Source organism: Priapulus caudatus, unplaced genomic scaffold, assembly GCF_000485595.1.
Source record: "Priapulus caudatus unplaced genomic scaffold, Priapulus_caudatus-5.0.1 Scaffold2716, whole genome shotgun sequence".
Taxonomy (NCBI): Eukaryota; Metazoa; Priapulida; class Priapulimorpha; order Priapulimorphida; family Priapulidae; genus Priapulus; species Priapulus caudatus.
Window position 1 is genome coordinate 1,673 of NW_014579777.1, and position 16,570 is coordinate 18,242.

Consider the following 16,570-nt stretch of genomic DNA (forward strand, 5'->3'; position numbering starts at 1 on the left):
CGGTCGGTCGGGCATGGCAAATAGCACCGCGAATTTCGTGTTTTCCTTTCGTGTGAAAAGCGAGAGACGCACGGTCGCGAGCACGCACGCATGTATGCTCACACGCGTGTGGAAAAATATACAGAAAATACGCGTCTACAAAAGGAGAGACAAAGCAGAAAGAGGGAGAGAGAGAGAGAGGGAGAGAGAGAGAGAGACGGAGAAAGAGAAAGAGCAAGCGTATGAGGACGGCAGAAAAGAGAAAGAGCAAGCGATTGAGAAGCTGGTTGAAGGGGACAAGAGAAGAGAGAGAGAAAATGAGAGATGGAACCTATAGAAAGCAAGCCTTAGTTAGCTTGCATGGGCAAGCGGTGTCATACATCTCGCTCCCGCAAAGCCGCTAAAATTATTAACAATTTTTATTTCCCGCTGAAAACAGGTGCGAGATATTTGCGATGATATTTACGTTACCTCAGATTATGTCATTTTGTCCCCCGTATATGTATTATGTACAGTGTTATGTACTCTATTATAGAGTACATAAGTAGTACATAGAGTAATATATAGAGTACATAGAGTAATACTTATATATTAATGCATCACATGACTTTGCAATCTACTCGGCAAATATGAAGTGAATAAAACAAAGTTTCTTAAACGAACAATTTCAATTTGTATTTAAACACAAACGTAACACATTGCAACTGGAATAAACATTGGAACAAAAGTATTGTTCAAGTATCCTTTGGAATACACATTGAAAGCGTCAACATCAATACGTGATTTAGAACAGTCGCTATAGATTGCTGCGTCGCGCAAGCAATAGTGCCCGCTCAGGCGGGCACCATTGTTTCATAGTACCTGCGACGTTATCCAATGGAATTTCAACGATTTATCATGTGATACACTAATAGAGTATTAGTCTCTATTATGTACTCTTGATCTTATTAAGTATTGCGCGGTTTTATCCGCAGTTGTACTTTATGTGCAGTAATTAAACTCTTATTTTGTTACATCTCGCTCGAGGTCTGTGTGCATCGTACATGGCCTCATCTCTATACACTCACCAACATTCCCCGTACCTCGTGTTATCTTTCCCTGTCTGATGAACATCCCCCGTGTTTATCTTTCGTCGCGCGAAGGTTCTGCGTGTTTGCGCCTCTTCCACGCGAACCGCTAGAGCAACACTTCAGCGCGCATGCGCGTTACCGGGGGCGACGCATTGTGACGATGTTTGAGCGATGAAAAACCAGTTTCCTGTTCCGATGAACACAGTTATGGGGCTAGCTGAGCAAATATCGGCGGCGTCAAGCTATGTGCGGGAATTATCAGGGCCGAAGCCTGGGGGGGGGCAGCTGCCCCCTAGATTTTGGAGCAAAATTAAAAAATAAGCTTAGCTAAAAATCGTATATAACCCTAACGTTATTTTTTTGGTTACTTATCCGTGAAAGCCTTGTCTCAGACCCACCCCTACCACACTATGGACGTCGATCAAGAGCTGCGTCCGTCGCTCATCATTACACAGTTGAGTCATGAAATTTTGCCTCCCCCCTAAGGAATTTGCTCAGCCTATGGCCCTGACTATAACCTGCACGCCACAATGCTCCCCAACCCGACTTCACCCATACACAGTCACTTCGACCCTCACTCACCTACATACACTCATATGCTTATGCACTCACTCACTACTACATGCCTATACACTCGAAGACGCCTTCAATAGTACAATCCTTTACCTGTGCTCACCTTCACTATTGCATTTACCCTATACACAGCATTTCTATTACATACAGCCTATATGCACCCCTTCACTACTACATGTTACATCCGATATACATCTACCCCAATACATTATTAACCCTATCAACACTTCCACTACTATCACTACACACCCTCACTATAATAATATAATAATATATTAATAATAATAATAATTAAATATTATTCACTCCTGGTGTTATAGTAACAGCGCAATGATACGCGGACAAATAAAGCGAGAACCGAATTCCACGGTTACCGCGTTACTATGTGCCACAGACGCGACAACGACTCCCGAATTTTCCTGCAAAGTGACTCTGACGTGAAAGGCTACAATGCTATATTGGCACGACAACAGACCTATACACCGTCTATACGCCGCTGTCACCATGTTGCATGTCTTCAAAAACCTATCACGATTTCGATATACGCGCTCGCTCAATGCGAAATAAGTCGACGACGGACTTTGACAAATGCTCCGGAAAGGTTGGAGTGAAAGGGGCGGCGAACACAGCCACGCATATTCGATTACCACTTTGTCACCTGCTGCCTGCTTGCGCATGCGCATGACCGCCGCACCTCTTCTGCGGACCTCACACTGGGCGGTCCGCAGCTAATATTATGCAACTCACATCAAATGGCGGTCATCGCGAGAACCGTATGGGAGGGAGGGAGGGTCCCATTGGTAGAAAGCAGGTCAGAACACCCTCCCCCTCTCCACCTGACAGCTATTATCATAAAATAAAGTACATAAGCATTACAAAAACCGTTGCGAAAAGCGCTATTTGCGTATGTCGCAGGCTTTCTATAATGCGGCGTGGACGGGATTTGACTAATGACCGAAGACTCGCCAGTAGCGAATGCGAAGAACTCGTGAGGGGCGCTCTCGTTCGGAGTGCGGTACGCGCTACTGCATGTGCAGACGTACATGGGCTGATAGATAGATAGAAAGATAGATAGAGAGATAGATAGATAGATAGATAGATAGATAGATAGATAGATAGATAGATAGATAGAAGATAGCAAGATGTGTAGAATGGATAGATAGATAGATAGAATAGATAGCATTAGATAGATAGGATAGATTAGATAGATAGAATAGATAGATAGATGTAGATTAGATAGATAAAGATAGATAGATAGGATTAGATAGATAGATGAAGATAGATAGCATAGGTATAGCATAGATAGATAGATAGATAGATAGATAGTAGATTAGATAGATAGATAAAGATAGATAGATATGATAGCATGAAGTGATAGATAGATAGAAGATAGATAGATAGATAGATATGATAGATAGTATAGATAATAATAGTATAGCCATAGATATAGATAGATAGATAGATTATGATAGTATAGATAGATAGATAGCATATGATAGATAGAATAGATAGATAGATAGATTAGCATAGATAGATAGATAGATAATAGATAGATAGATGATATTATAGATAGAGTAGCAGTATAGATCGATTATATGCAGAAAATAACTATAATATAATATCATGACGTCATGGTCGCGAAGGCGCTGATAGAACGCGCCCGCGCGCGAAAGAGATGGAGATGGCAGAGAAGAAAGAAAGAGGAACAGAGAGACAGAGACATGTATATAACACCGCTAACACACATACACCCCACACGCATAAACTTACCGCCAAAATATGCCCTAAATAATAATAGAATCAGTGCCTTCTTGTTTCTTATAGCTCGCAAGCGTAGTGTTCCCCTAAAACAATAATAGAATCAGTCGCCTTCTCTTGTTTCTTAATCGCAGCGTAGCTGTGTCTGTATCTATCTCTACACCGAACTCCGCCTGCCTCCGCCCGTGTGCACGCGATGTACGCTGCGGGAAATCAATATCCAGCTGCACGATAAAGCTCGGAGACGTCAGCGTATCGTCGCTAATGGAACGACGCGCTGTTAGCGCGGCTGCGCACTGGACAGAGCGTGCGACGTCACGATAATCATCAGCAGACGCGTTCGTACCTACGCGCGCCGTGATGACGGAGATGAGCCGTCAGCGATCATCTCAGCGTACGCGCTCCGTGATGACTGGAGATGAGTCCGTCACGATATCTCAGCGGTACGCGACCCTCCGTGATGACGGAGATGAGTCCGTTCAGGATATTCTCAGCGTACGCGCTCCGTGATGACGGCAGATGAGTCCGTTACGAATTCTCAGCGGACCGCGCTCCGTGTGATGACGTCACGATATCTCAGCCGTACGCGCTTCGTGACGACGTCACGATATCTCTAGCGTACGCGCTTCGTGACGACGTCACGATATCTCAGCAGTCGAATCGTACGGTACGCGCTCCGTAGATGGACGTCACGCATATCTCAGCAGACCATCGTACGCTACGCGCCCTACGGCAGCTATTATATAGCCTAGTAAATTATAGCGGCATTATTCCTATGCTGCGAAATATACACACTCAGGCGCTTGTCTATTTCTGTATAACTCATTTTGGCAGACATTCAAAATATCGCACATTCTTCGCTACGCACCCAATATAGGGGATTACAGGTAATGCCGCGGAATAGGTAGAAAGAGCCACGTACGGGCTACTGCTTACTCGCGTATTACAGTATCCGAGATTGCCTGCCACTTATGTGAAAGGTAAGAGACGGCCACGCGTATAGCCGCGAAAGCGACAGGAAGTGGATGAAAACAGATTGTGGTTCGTGTCTTGAATATCTGTCGATGCCTTGCCTTATCAGACGCTGCTTGAAGGCATGGCCAACCAGAATAATTACTATGGATGACGACGATACGACAAAAGGATGCATCCGATCATGATGATGCATGCCATGAAGATGATGATAATTGATAATGCATGATGAGAGTGATGCCTGCTGCTGCTGCTGCTGACTGCCTTGCCGCTGCTGCTTCTGATGCTGCCTGTGATGCATGATGATTATGATGACAAATAATTGATGTATGATAACGATGATGATGATGATAGATGATTGACGACGACGATGCACGGCGATGATGATGCTGCTGGAATGATGATGATGATGATGTGCTGATGATGAATAATGATGCCGGTGCTTCTGTTGTTGCATTATATTGATAGATAGATATAATATATATATATATCAAGAGCTAATAATACCTCTATATAAGTATTATTTATATAATATACCCCCATAATACTACCATGGCGTATTAGGTAGCTCTTTGATATATATATATATTATAAGCCTTTGTGCCAGACGAAAGAATATCTTTATTCAAACCTAGGCGAGCACATGCGGTGTTACCTATCACATGTGCTTTCTCTTTACTCTAAAAAAATTATACGCTCATCCTGATTCCGATTGGCAAATCCCCGCGGATCTCGGCAACTGGTTTTTTATTCACCTATAATCTCTAATGAAATGAATGAGGGCGGCCTAGTGAGGCCCCTGGGGAAGCTTGCTCCCCTACTCTCTCGCTCTCTCTCTCTCGGCTCTCTCTCTCTCTCTCTCTTTCTCTCTCTCCTCTCTTTCTCTCTCTCTCTCTCTCTCTCTTTCTTCTCTCTCTCTGCTCTCTCTCTCTCTCTACTCTCTCTCTCTTTCTCTTTCTCTCTCTCTCTCTGTCTCTCTCTCTCTCGCTCTCGCTCTCGCTTCGCTCTCGCTTCTGCTCTCTCTCTCTCCTCTCTCTTTCTCTCTCTCTCTCTCTCTCTCCTCGCCTGTCTCTCTCTCTTTTTTCCCCTTCTCTCTTCCCTCTCTTCTCGCGCGCCTTTCTCTCTCTCTGTTCTCACTCTCTCGTCTCTCTGTTCTCACTCTCTCTCTCTCTTGCTCTCTCTCTCTCTCTCTCCCTCTCTCCCTCTCTCTCTCTCTCTCTCTCCCCTCTCTCTCTTCTCTCTCTCTCTCTTCTCTCCTGTCAGGTTGCTTATCTCTCCACTCTCTTCTCTCTCTCTTCTCTCTCTCCTCTCTCTCTATCATGCTGATTCTCACTTTCATGCGACCTCGTGCTGAGCCGGATCGTCAAGTCTCGTCATCTCAATCTCTCGCAGCCTCAAAATTCCTCTCTCTGCTCTCTCATTCTCTCTCTAGTGGTCTCTCTCTCTTTTGCTTCCTCTTCTCATTTTCACTCTCATCAACAGCGTCTAGCGGCGACCGTCAGCGCGAACTAAAACTTATGTGAACGAGTGTAAATAGTGAATATCTGTATATCCATGTATCTATCTATTCTATATATAATATATATATTATTTATCTATAATATATTATATATATATATATTTATTTATTTATATATAACTAGTCGTTTCGTCGCGCGGAAACTTGGTAGTAAATATGCTATAATCCGATCTATAAATATTATATAATGCCAGAGTTACATACAATCCCTATTCATGTACTCCTTGATTATATATATATATATATATATATATAAGTAGTATATATATCAAAGGCTAAATAATACATGCAGCTAATGTACACTAACGGTTGGTACGAGATTGTATGTAACTGCCAGGTGCCACAGCGCTGTTCACGTTTAGATTATTTACACAGCAGCCTATATTAAATCGATACTGATGTTCTCATTACATTAGTGAGATGTATAGTAGGATGAAGGTGAACGCACTGGCAAGAATCAAACACGGTCCGTTACTAAACCATGCCGCATATACACCTCACGCCGTTAAATGCACGCAAGACACATACGCGTGCGCACACATACATGCACGCACATTTACAAACACACACGCGTGCGCATACATACATACATGCATGCACGCACACACACGCGCGGACATACACATGACACACATACACACACACACACACACACACACATCCAACACACACACACACACACACACGCACGCACGCACGCACGCACGCACTGCGGCGCGGCGCCTCCCCACGATTCAGCCCACGGCTCTAGACAGCCGAGCGCGGCGCTTCCTGCTACAAACTCCGCGGATACCGCGAGTCCCTACAAACAAATACCCGTCCATTAGCGACAGGGAATGTATATTAGTTGCATGAGTTTCTCGCGGCAGCGCTTCACGCTCACCACGAGTCTTACATCTTCACAGGTTCGTCTTTTCACGCTCGCTGCGGCGCTTCAGCTTCCCGTGAGGCTGCGGGCTGCACGCTCGACTGTCGGCTAATGCACGCATGCAGCGCCGCCGGCCCGATCGATAACCGCCAACGTCTTACTAAATAATTAATTAAAAATTAATTAGGCATTATCTCCGACGGCGCGCGAGTGTCTCCTTCATGCGAAGATGGAAATGCTGCTACTAGTGACGATGCTAGTTGGTGACAGCACATACATAGTGGCAGATGCAATTGGGAGATGTTGAAACCCACCGCCCTGCTCATCACACATTCTGCCTCTGCCTGTCAGTGTCTGTTATTATATTATAATGTACGTATGCATCTACATCACGTCATTGTATACTATATATATTATATATATATATTATATATATATATATATAGTATATATAGTATATGATATGATTATATAGGGAGAGAGCAAGATGCCGCTGGCAAAGCCGATAAACTTAATAAATGAAAATATATATACTATATATATATACTAGCTGCGGGTTACCCGCCTGCGACTGGGTAAAATCGTGCGTACTAATTCATTACTATTCATAATCGCGACAATAGGCAACATTGGGCTAAAACATCGAGACAATAACATTGCACAGAATATTGAAATTTACAATTTAGCATGGGGGAAAAAACTGTTACGCTATGACATTTATGTGACAGCACAACCCAACTTAGAACCCCTGGAACATAATAGTTAATATGGTGTAAATGAGAAAAAGTTATTATAACAGCATGTACGAGTAAGTTGCCAGTTTTCATTTGAAAACCTCTTGATAAACAAATGTATTTTATGTTATTTCTCTAGCGTGAAATATGTAAAGATTCCCGGTGTCAGTGTGCTGGAACTGTTTGAGGCTGCCCACGTACTGGCATGTAACGTATGGCACGTACGCGCCACGAAAGCAATGTACAATGAGTTGGCACTTCTTATTGAGAAAGCCCTCTGATAAAACAATGCAATCGTAAACCTCTGAGCCTGTCCTGGCTGTGCTCTGCTTTATAGCTGGAGCGTGCGACTGGTTTCGGTTTCACAATAGCAACAGCCTGATGAAGGCGATTGGCCAAGAAATAGTCATCGATGTTTTCTGTGTGGCAGCTACTTACAGTGCCTACGAATGGACGGGGTTTTTTACGAGATTTTTCGCGTGAGTTTGACGCGTTGACAGGTTTTTTTGGTCTAAGAACACTCCCGGGTTATAAGTGAGGATGCCCCTGTTGAAATATTCCAATCCAGCATTCGCCTTGGGGGCGTTTGGCGCCGCCTATACGCGGAAGATACATACATACATACATACATATCATTACATACATACATACATTCATACATACATTTACAATACATACGAACTCAAATATCATATTAAGATATTATATATATATATTATTATTATATATATTCATGTTCTCTCTCTTCTTTCTCTTCTCTCTCTCTCTCTCACTCTCTCTCTCTCTCTCTCTCTCTCTCTCTCTCTCGGCTCTCTCTTCTCTCTTCCTCCTTTCTCTCTCCTCTCTCTCTCTCTGCGTCTCTCTCTCTCTCTCTCTCTCTTCCTCCTCCTCTCTCTCTGTCTTCTCGCTCTTCATCTCTCTCTCCTCTCTGCTCACTCTTCACTCTCACTCTCACTCACTCACTCTCTTTCTCTTGGGCATGACTAGGCCTTTTTGTGCAGAAGTCGTTCGGACTCTGATCAATAATTAACAATAATTAACAATTAATAACAATCAGTAAGTAGCTGACGATTTTAATCAGTAAATAGTGCGCTATTTGTCGGTGTTTCTACGTTTTTGCCTCGGTGTACTGTAGTGTCACAGCTCCGCAAGACGATGATCACCGCGGTGATAAAGTCTAGCGCTGACCTGTGACTACGTCTGCGGGAATGTGCAAGAAATCAAAGTGTTTTGATTTTGAGCGACTCGTCGCTCCCAATCGCTCCCAAATTGCTCTAGAATTGCTTCGAAATCGCATGCGTGTGCACACGCGGTGACACATCGACCGATCGCTCGCGGTTGCAGGTTGCAGCGACGAGCAACCAAAAATCGCAGGTCTGCGCTAGGCTTAAGGCGCGCAGGCAGTGCCGGAGGTTAACCTCGGTAGTTCTTCTGCTAAGCTCTTCAGTTCTATGCTGTCTAATTGCTCCACCATCTGAGCGCATAGTTTAATTTCTTCGCCCGTACCCCGACCGACTGACCGACCGACAGACCGACCGACCGACCGACCGACCGACCGACCGACCGACATATGCTTACATATATGAATAAGGGAAGCAGGGGTGGAGTGCGGGGCTGCGTGTAGGCTGTAGCACATGCTTGTAGCAGTGCTGGCCAGCTCCGCGATCTCTGGCTGCAGCACCACTCTGACCCATCACTCAGCTGCTCATCCAGATGCGTTTGTTTTCCTAAGCACGAGTAAATACTCGTCTAAGCGAGAGAGAAGGGCTGCTTCTCACTAGGAGCGTCTTGTGCGGAGCAATATGTACGATGCTTGCTGATAGTGGATTGTGGGAGGAGGGGGGGAGGTGGGAGGAGGAAGGAGGGAAGAGGGAGGAGGGATGTGGGAGTAGGGAGGCGGGAGTAGGGAGGTGGGAGGAGGAGGAGGGAGGAAGGAGCGGAGGAGGTGGGAGGAGGGAGGAGGAGGAGGGAGGAGGGAGGTGGGACGGCGAGGAGCGACAAGAGATGGGAGGTGAAAGGAAGGAGGTGGAGCGGGGAGGCAGGGAGGAGAGCAGGAAGGAAGGAGAAGCGGAGTGGAGGGGTGGGGAGGAGGAGGCGAGAGAGGGGAGGAGAGGGTGGGTAGGAGGGGCAGGTGGGAGGAGGAGAGAGGAAGAGGAGGGAGAGGGAAGAGGGAGGAGGACGGAGGGGGAACCGGGTAGTAGGGTGTGGGATGCATGACGCGGCGTTTTCTCTTCCTGGTTGCACCTGCTTGTTTCACCTCCAATCCCGGGGGCCGAGGGTTGTGGTTGATTATCGGTATATTCAGGCGGGGCAACTAGTTGGGAGATTAGAACATGTATCTGATCTTCGCTTTCTAAACTCGGAGTCGCCCGCAGTTGGCGAATGGTGTCCACCTCGGCCAATCCTCGCCAACATAAGTCGGTAATGTAAACCCAGGATAACGCAACATTTCAACGCTGAGTGATAATGTCATCTGGAACCGCACAGAATGACCCTAGGGTGAAGGAGACCTCGTGCGTTAGCTGTGACCGTGCCAATGGTTACGCGCGTCCATTCACGATTAAGCCGAGAAAATGTTTTGTCAAGTTCTCGGAAAAACAATCTATGTGCCACTAATGATGCTAGCTACTGCTGTATTTCCGCACAAGATACAAGTTGTTTATTATGCGTGCTCCAATGCACGCACACACACGCACGCACGCGCGCACACGCATTAACACACGCACGCACGCGCACCTTCTTTATTAGATACAATAATGTAACCCAAACCCAAGAGGACCCCCTATCCTCTTGGGTTTGGGTTACATTATTGTATCTACTTCTTTATATGCTCTTGATATTATTATTATAGGATATATATAGTATATATATTATATATATATATATGTGTGTGATGTGTGTGTGTGTGCCTGTGCTAGGAGGAAAGCGCTGTGTTATATTATAACAGACCCCAGCATCTGCACATCAAGGGACTATTAACTTTATGATGATGATATTTGCCATAACCACGCCAGGTTTTCACTACTCTCGAGCTAGCCTCCTCTGTTCCTTCTTTGCCATAAATTCCTCTCCAGGCTCGCAAGTCTCCATTAAAACTCTGAGCGCGGTGTAAAAAAAGCATTTAAACGCAGCCACGTTGCAGTAATTAACCTGCCTATATGCCGCCAGGTCGGCCCCATTCCTCCCCGCCCCGTCCTTTCTAAATGGCGACCGTTGTCTTACACGTTAGAACAGCGCCCGGCGGTATAGAAGTCGTCATTATGATGAGCCCGAGCGCGGCTAACAGGCGCGCTCCCCGAGAGATGTTCACAAGACCATCTCTCGCAGTACAGCCCCTCTCTTCTGATGCTTCTCTACCCTCTCTCTCTCTCTCTTTCTCTCTTTCTCTCTATCTCTCTCTCTCTCTCTCTCTCTCTCTCTCTCTCTCTCTCCCCCTCTCCCCTCTCTGTCTCTCTCTCCCCTCCATCGTTTCTCTCTCTTCTCTTCTCTTTCTCTCTCTCTCTTTTCTCTTTCCTCTCTTCTCTCTCTCTCTTTCTTTCTTTCTCTCTCTCCTCTCTCTCCTCGCTCACCTTCTCTCCCTTTTTTTTCTCTCTCTTTCACTCTCACTCCTCCTCTACCCCGCTCTCTCTCTCACTCTCTCTTTCTCTCTTCTATATATATATCATATCTCTCCCCACTCTCTCTAATCTCTATCTCTCTCTCTTCCTATCTGAGAAGGGAGAGAGAGACGAGAAGCGGAGAGGAGCGCGAGAGCAGAGGCGCAGAGAGACGGGGGGGGGGGGGAAGGATCCACGAACTCAGCGCTGTAATTCAATATACGACGCTATTCCTGAACAGAATTGAAATAAGTTTCGCCTCGTGATGGCTTCGTTCGTTTTCGCTGGCAGCCGCGCGCGTTAAAAAATATACGATGTGCAAGAAATTCACAGTAAATGTCGGCGAGAGCGCATATTTCAGCTTTCCGACCGAAACAGATGAGTGAAGACGATTGATAGCGCAACGCAGCAGAGTATTTATACATCACTCGCACACGCTTGGTCACGCGCACACACACACGCACGCGCACACGCACACACACACACACACACACACACACACACACACACACACACACACACACACACACCACACACATACACACACACACACATTCACACACACACACACACACACACACACACACGAACACACACAATACACACGCAAACAAACACTACACACACACACGTATGCACATACACACCCACGCGCACAAACACACACACGCACACACACAGAGAGACTCTCTCTCGTTTTCTCTCTCGTGCTCTCTCTTTTCATACTCACTCTCTCTCTCTGCTCTCTTCCTCGCGCACTCCCCTTTTTGCTCCCCCCACCACTCTGCCCTCAGCCACGTACCATGTATTTTTGCCGATAAAAGTCAAGACGCGACTTATCGGTACCCGCATGAACGATTATCTCCTTTTGCTATTAGTGTCTCTTCAAGCGCCAGCCCCGGAAGTATACCGACCGATCTGCTCATAGTTATATACCGTACATGACTGGATACCGAGTGAGAACGAGCGAGGTTCTCCATCGGTGTGGTGAGATCGTAGTGCAGTCGACGACCAGGGTATGCTGCATAACAGCGGCGTCTTATCGTCGCATTTACGTCCTTCACGTGGTTCACATGTGTGTCAGGGGCCCCATCATAGGGGGTGTAAATAATACATTGACTGTCTATAAAACTTTTACTAACATTGACTGTCTGTGCGGTGTTTCAGCAGAAATTTTTATTCTTTATAAAAATATTCAGGTAGTTAGTTATAATATCAAAAACATTTTTCATAAGCTAGCCCAGCTTACATGTACTGTATTAGTATACCTACAAGGCTAAAACTATGTTAATTTACTTTTACGAGAATTACGATTTTGACAGAGAGTAATACAATCTCTCTTTACCCGGGGGAAATAATAGCAGGGGGATTCATTTAGACAAAAACACAATACTAGAGGAATTCTGCTAATGGTCTCGGTACGGGAGGAGGGTCCATGGGAGGTGGACACCATTGATTTTCACCGCCACCGGTGTGACACCAAACCTAGTGACGCCGCCTGTGGTGTGTGTGTGTGTGTGTGTGTGTGTGTGTGTGTGTCAACTATTCGCCTCTCGTCGTGCTTCGCTGAATGATACATTATATCACACACTTCACACACGTAAATTACAAACTAAATGTAACTAATGCAGACCTATAGTTAAGCCATGGGTCAAAGTGCCAAACATATGGAGAAACTTTGCGAAGACTGAGATAACATATAGGGTAAAATCGCATGCAGTTCAATAGTAAATTGTCAATGAGTTCTTCTTCCCACCATCTAGTCAATTAGCACCCTCTAAGCTACCTCACCACCTCTAGCTCTAGAGCTATAGCCCTTCGCTCTGCCACATGTACAGGAGCCTTGGCAGAGCGAAGGGCTATAGTTCTAGAGCTACATCTAACACCGTTCATCGCTGGTTAACGTCAATTTTTCTCCTAGTCCAATTGCCTTCCGATAGAACTATAGTGATCGTGATTTTAACTGCGTATGTAAATCTACGGCATAGTACCGTGTACGTGTGTTTACATTGCTGTATAGTTAGGCTGCCAGGGTCTATGTCTCCCTGGGTACAGCCGGAACGTACCCTGGGTACGGTCCGGTATATCGGAACGTACCCTGGTACTATCTAATATGCCGGACCGTACCTCGCCTACTCCAGTAACGAGTCTAGGGAGTCGCCTACGCCTACTCCCTAACCCTAACCCTAATCCTAATCCTAACCCTAACCATATCAGATAGTTACCAGGGTACGTTCCGGTATACCGGACCGTAACCAGGGTACTTTTCGGCAGTACCTAGGCCTAGGGAGACATAGACCCTATCAGCTATAGTTATAGAGGCATTTGAAGTTAGCAATGCGGCTCCGATCTTCGTCGCGTTACCGCACGCATTTATCTTTTTAATTTCATAAAAATAGAGACTACGTCGTCAAGCCTATACATCGAACCTCAACGTGATGTAAATTCCAATCGAAAAGAAGCAGGAAAGTTTGCATACAACGATTTGAAATGAACAGCGGCCGACAGCCTAACAGCTGAGCGCAATGCGGGGGAGTCGCGATTGAATTCGGTGAAACAAAATTTGTTACTTTGGCCGTATTTCAACGTTTAACGGTATAGTCGTATCACTTCTTCGTAATCCTAAGAAAATGTTATAGCGGTTTCCTACCTTTGCGAATGCGTGTCTGGCAGTAATAAGTAGTGCGGACGCGTTGAAATTACATTTTAACGCAAAACTTCGTGATACTTCGCATGCAGCTGTATTCAATATGGCGGCGAGATCATGAAGGCACGCAAAAATGCTTGTACATTTCTAGATAGCATGCGGGCATCACGTGAGCCAGGAGCTACATATACCTATATATGGTTATGTAGCTCCTTGCACGTGAAGAATAGTTAGTTTTCGCTGTCTCCGCCAGGGTACGGGGAACCAAACAAAAACAATGTGTCGTTTATGTATATGTGGGGCGGACCGGGAGCGGAATTAATGTCAAGTAATGTGCATTTTGTAGGTTTAATAAATCAACGTTAAATCAGTTGCAAACGTTAAACGTTTTTTTCAGAGATTCATATCTTATTATCATTGTGTGCGCTCGCGCGCGTGTGTGTATGTGTGTGTGCGTGTGTGCGTGTGTGCGTGTGCGTGTGCGTGTGCGTGTGCGTGTGCGTGTGCGTGTGCGTGTGCGTGTGGCAGGTGTGCGTCGGTGCATCGTGTGTGCTGTGCGTGCCCTGGTTTGTGTTGGTGTGTGTGCGTGTGTGTGCTGTGTGTGCCTGCGTGTGTGCAGTTTGTGCTGTGCGCTTTGCGTGTGCGTGCTGCGTGCTGCTCGTGTCGCCGCTCGCGCGTTGACCAGGCGTGTGCGTGTGCTGTGTGCGTGTGTGTGTGTGTGTCCGTGTAGTGTGTGTGAGTGTGATGTTGTGCTGTGCTGATGTTGTGTGGTGTGTGTGGGTGTGTGTGCGTGCACTGTGTTGGTGGCTTTGTGTGTGTGTTGCTTGTGGTGTGTGGTGTTGTGTGTCCTGGAGCTGTGGGTGTGTGTGTGCTGTGTGTTGTGTGTGTGTGTGTGTGTGTGTTTTGGGTGGGGCTGAACCGCATATGAGAGAGAGAAGAGGGCGAGGCAGGAGGGAGCAATATAGAGAAGATAGATGAAGAAGAGAGAGGGGAAGGGAGAGACGAGAGAGAGCAGCCGGGAGAGATGAGAGGTAGAGGACGTAGGGAGGGGAGAAACAGAGAGAAGAGAGAAGAGAGCAGAGAGAAGAGCAGAGTAGAGACAGTCAGGAGAAGACAGAGGAAGGAGAAGACGAAACGAGGAGAGAGAAGGAGCGAGAGAGAGACGAGAGAGAATGAGACGAGAGAGACGCAGAGGAGAAATGGCAGAGAGCAGAAGAGACGGAGAGAGGGGGATGAGAGAGAGAGAGAAGGATCCAACTGAGGAAGAGGAGACGGGAGAGACCGAGAGAGAGAGAGGGAGAGGGACGACGAGAGAAAGAGGAGAGAGAAAGAAAGAGACGAGAGAAGAGAGAGGTGAGGAGACGAGCAGAGAGAGGAAGGAAGGCAAGAGAGAGAGAGATGAGAGACGAGAAGAGATGAGATCGTAGGGAGAAGAGAGAGAAAGAGAGAGAGAGGAGACGGATGCGAGAGAGACGAGACCGAGAAGAGAGCAGAGACGAGAGAAAGATGAACAGCGCGATAGCCATACTCCATAATATAATAATGAGATATGGCGCGCACGTAAATAAAGAAAGAGCATAGCGACTTTATATACAAAAGAAAGATTTTCAAAAGATAAATTGAAAATGGCTTAACATGAGAAGCGAATCGCAGCATAGCCTGCAAAAGGACTTTAATGGCTAGAGCTGTAAGAAATCAAAATCAGATGTTATTTGGATCGGAAGGTGTATAGCATCAAATGCCGATTTAAATGCCGCTAGATAGTACGACATAACGAGTTTATTAGGGAGTCGTTTGGCCATCGTATGATGTCGGGAGCGGCTATTGCCGCTTTTTCCATGGCTCCTTTTTTCATGGGCTCCATTTTCTTAACAGCCGCCGGGTATAATTGAAAAATGATACGATAATTTGAGTAATTCGGTTGGACAGATAAGAAATCAATAGGCACTATGGGAACGTCTCAATAAAAAGCAATGCTAAATAAACACCGAATGTACCAAAGTCTTAATGTTTCTATACTCTATTTCGCCTATAACTCACCGGTAAATGCGGTCAAATGCTATCTGCAAACACACAAGCTTACACGCACGTCCGCGCCATGTGTCAGAAACAATCATGATATAAGAGCAGCCTTACTCATTATAATATCTCTGTGATTCATGTTGTTGACTTTGATGCACAGCGCGGACGTAGCCGGATGTATATCGTGGTGTAGACAGCGATGAGCCATTGACCGGCATTTACAGGTGATTATAGGCGAAATATAGAGTAGGAAAACGTAAGACTTTGGTACATTTCGCTGTTTATTTACCACTTAATGTGTTGTAAGATCAAGCTATCACCGACACGTGGCGCGCTCGCTGCAACAAACACACATCGAAATATAAGAGGAGTGTCTCATTTAATGCTCTTATTAGATTCGCTTTGTGCACAGCGCGGACGTGCGCGTGTACTCTCTGTGTGTAGCAGCATGAGCCATTGACCGCGACGCTTTACAGCGTGATTATTAGGCGAAATAGACGAGAGAAACGTTAAGACTTTGGTACATGTAGTGCTTTATGTTATTTACATTAATTTTTTTATATTGAGACCGCTTCAAGTGCCTGATGAGCGAAATCAAAAAGCAGCCTAATCAGAAACAGCTAAAACGAAACGTATTACATATGAATCATCGCAACCTCACGTAAGAACACACTCGACGAATCACAACACCGCGTCAAAGTTGAAAAATTTAGTGCGCGCCCGGGCTGCGTGTAAACGTGTGTGTGCGTATTGCCGTAGTGTGAGTGTGCGCGCACCGTACGTGTTTGTAGTGATATATGCAATGCGCGCATATGCTGGTGCGCGGGCGGTG

At 45.9% G+C, this 16,570-nt stretch overlaps 1 long non-coding RNA gene across 1 annotated transcript in view; it reads right to left on the reverse strand.

The window, feature by feature from the left end:
• Positions 1–10,954: 10,954 nt before the first annotated feature.
• LOC106818983 overlaps positions 10,955–16,570 on the reverse strand; it is a 9,740-nt gene continuing 4,124 nt past the window's right edge. The window contains exon 3 of the long non-coding RNA XR_001395326.1: positions 10,955–10,966. This is a non-coding gene — a long non-coding RNA (uncharacterized LOC106818983). The remainder of the gene's footprint in view (positions 10,967–16,570) is intronic.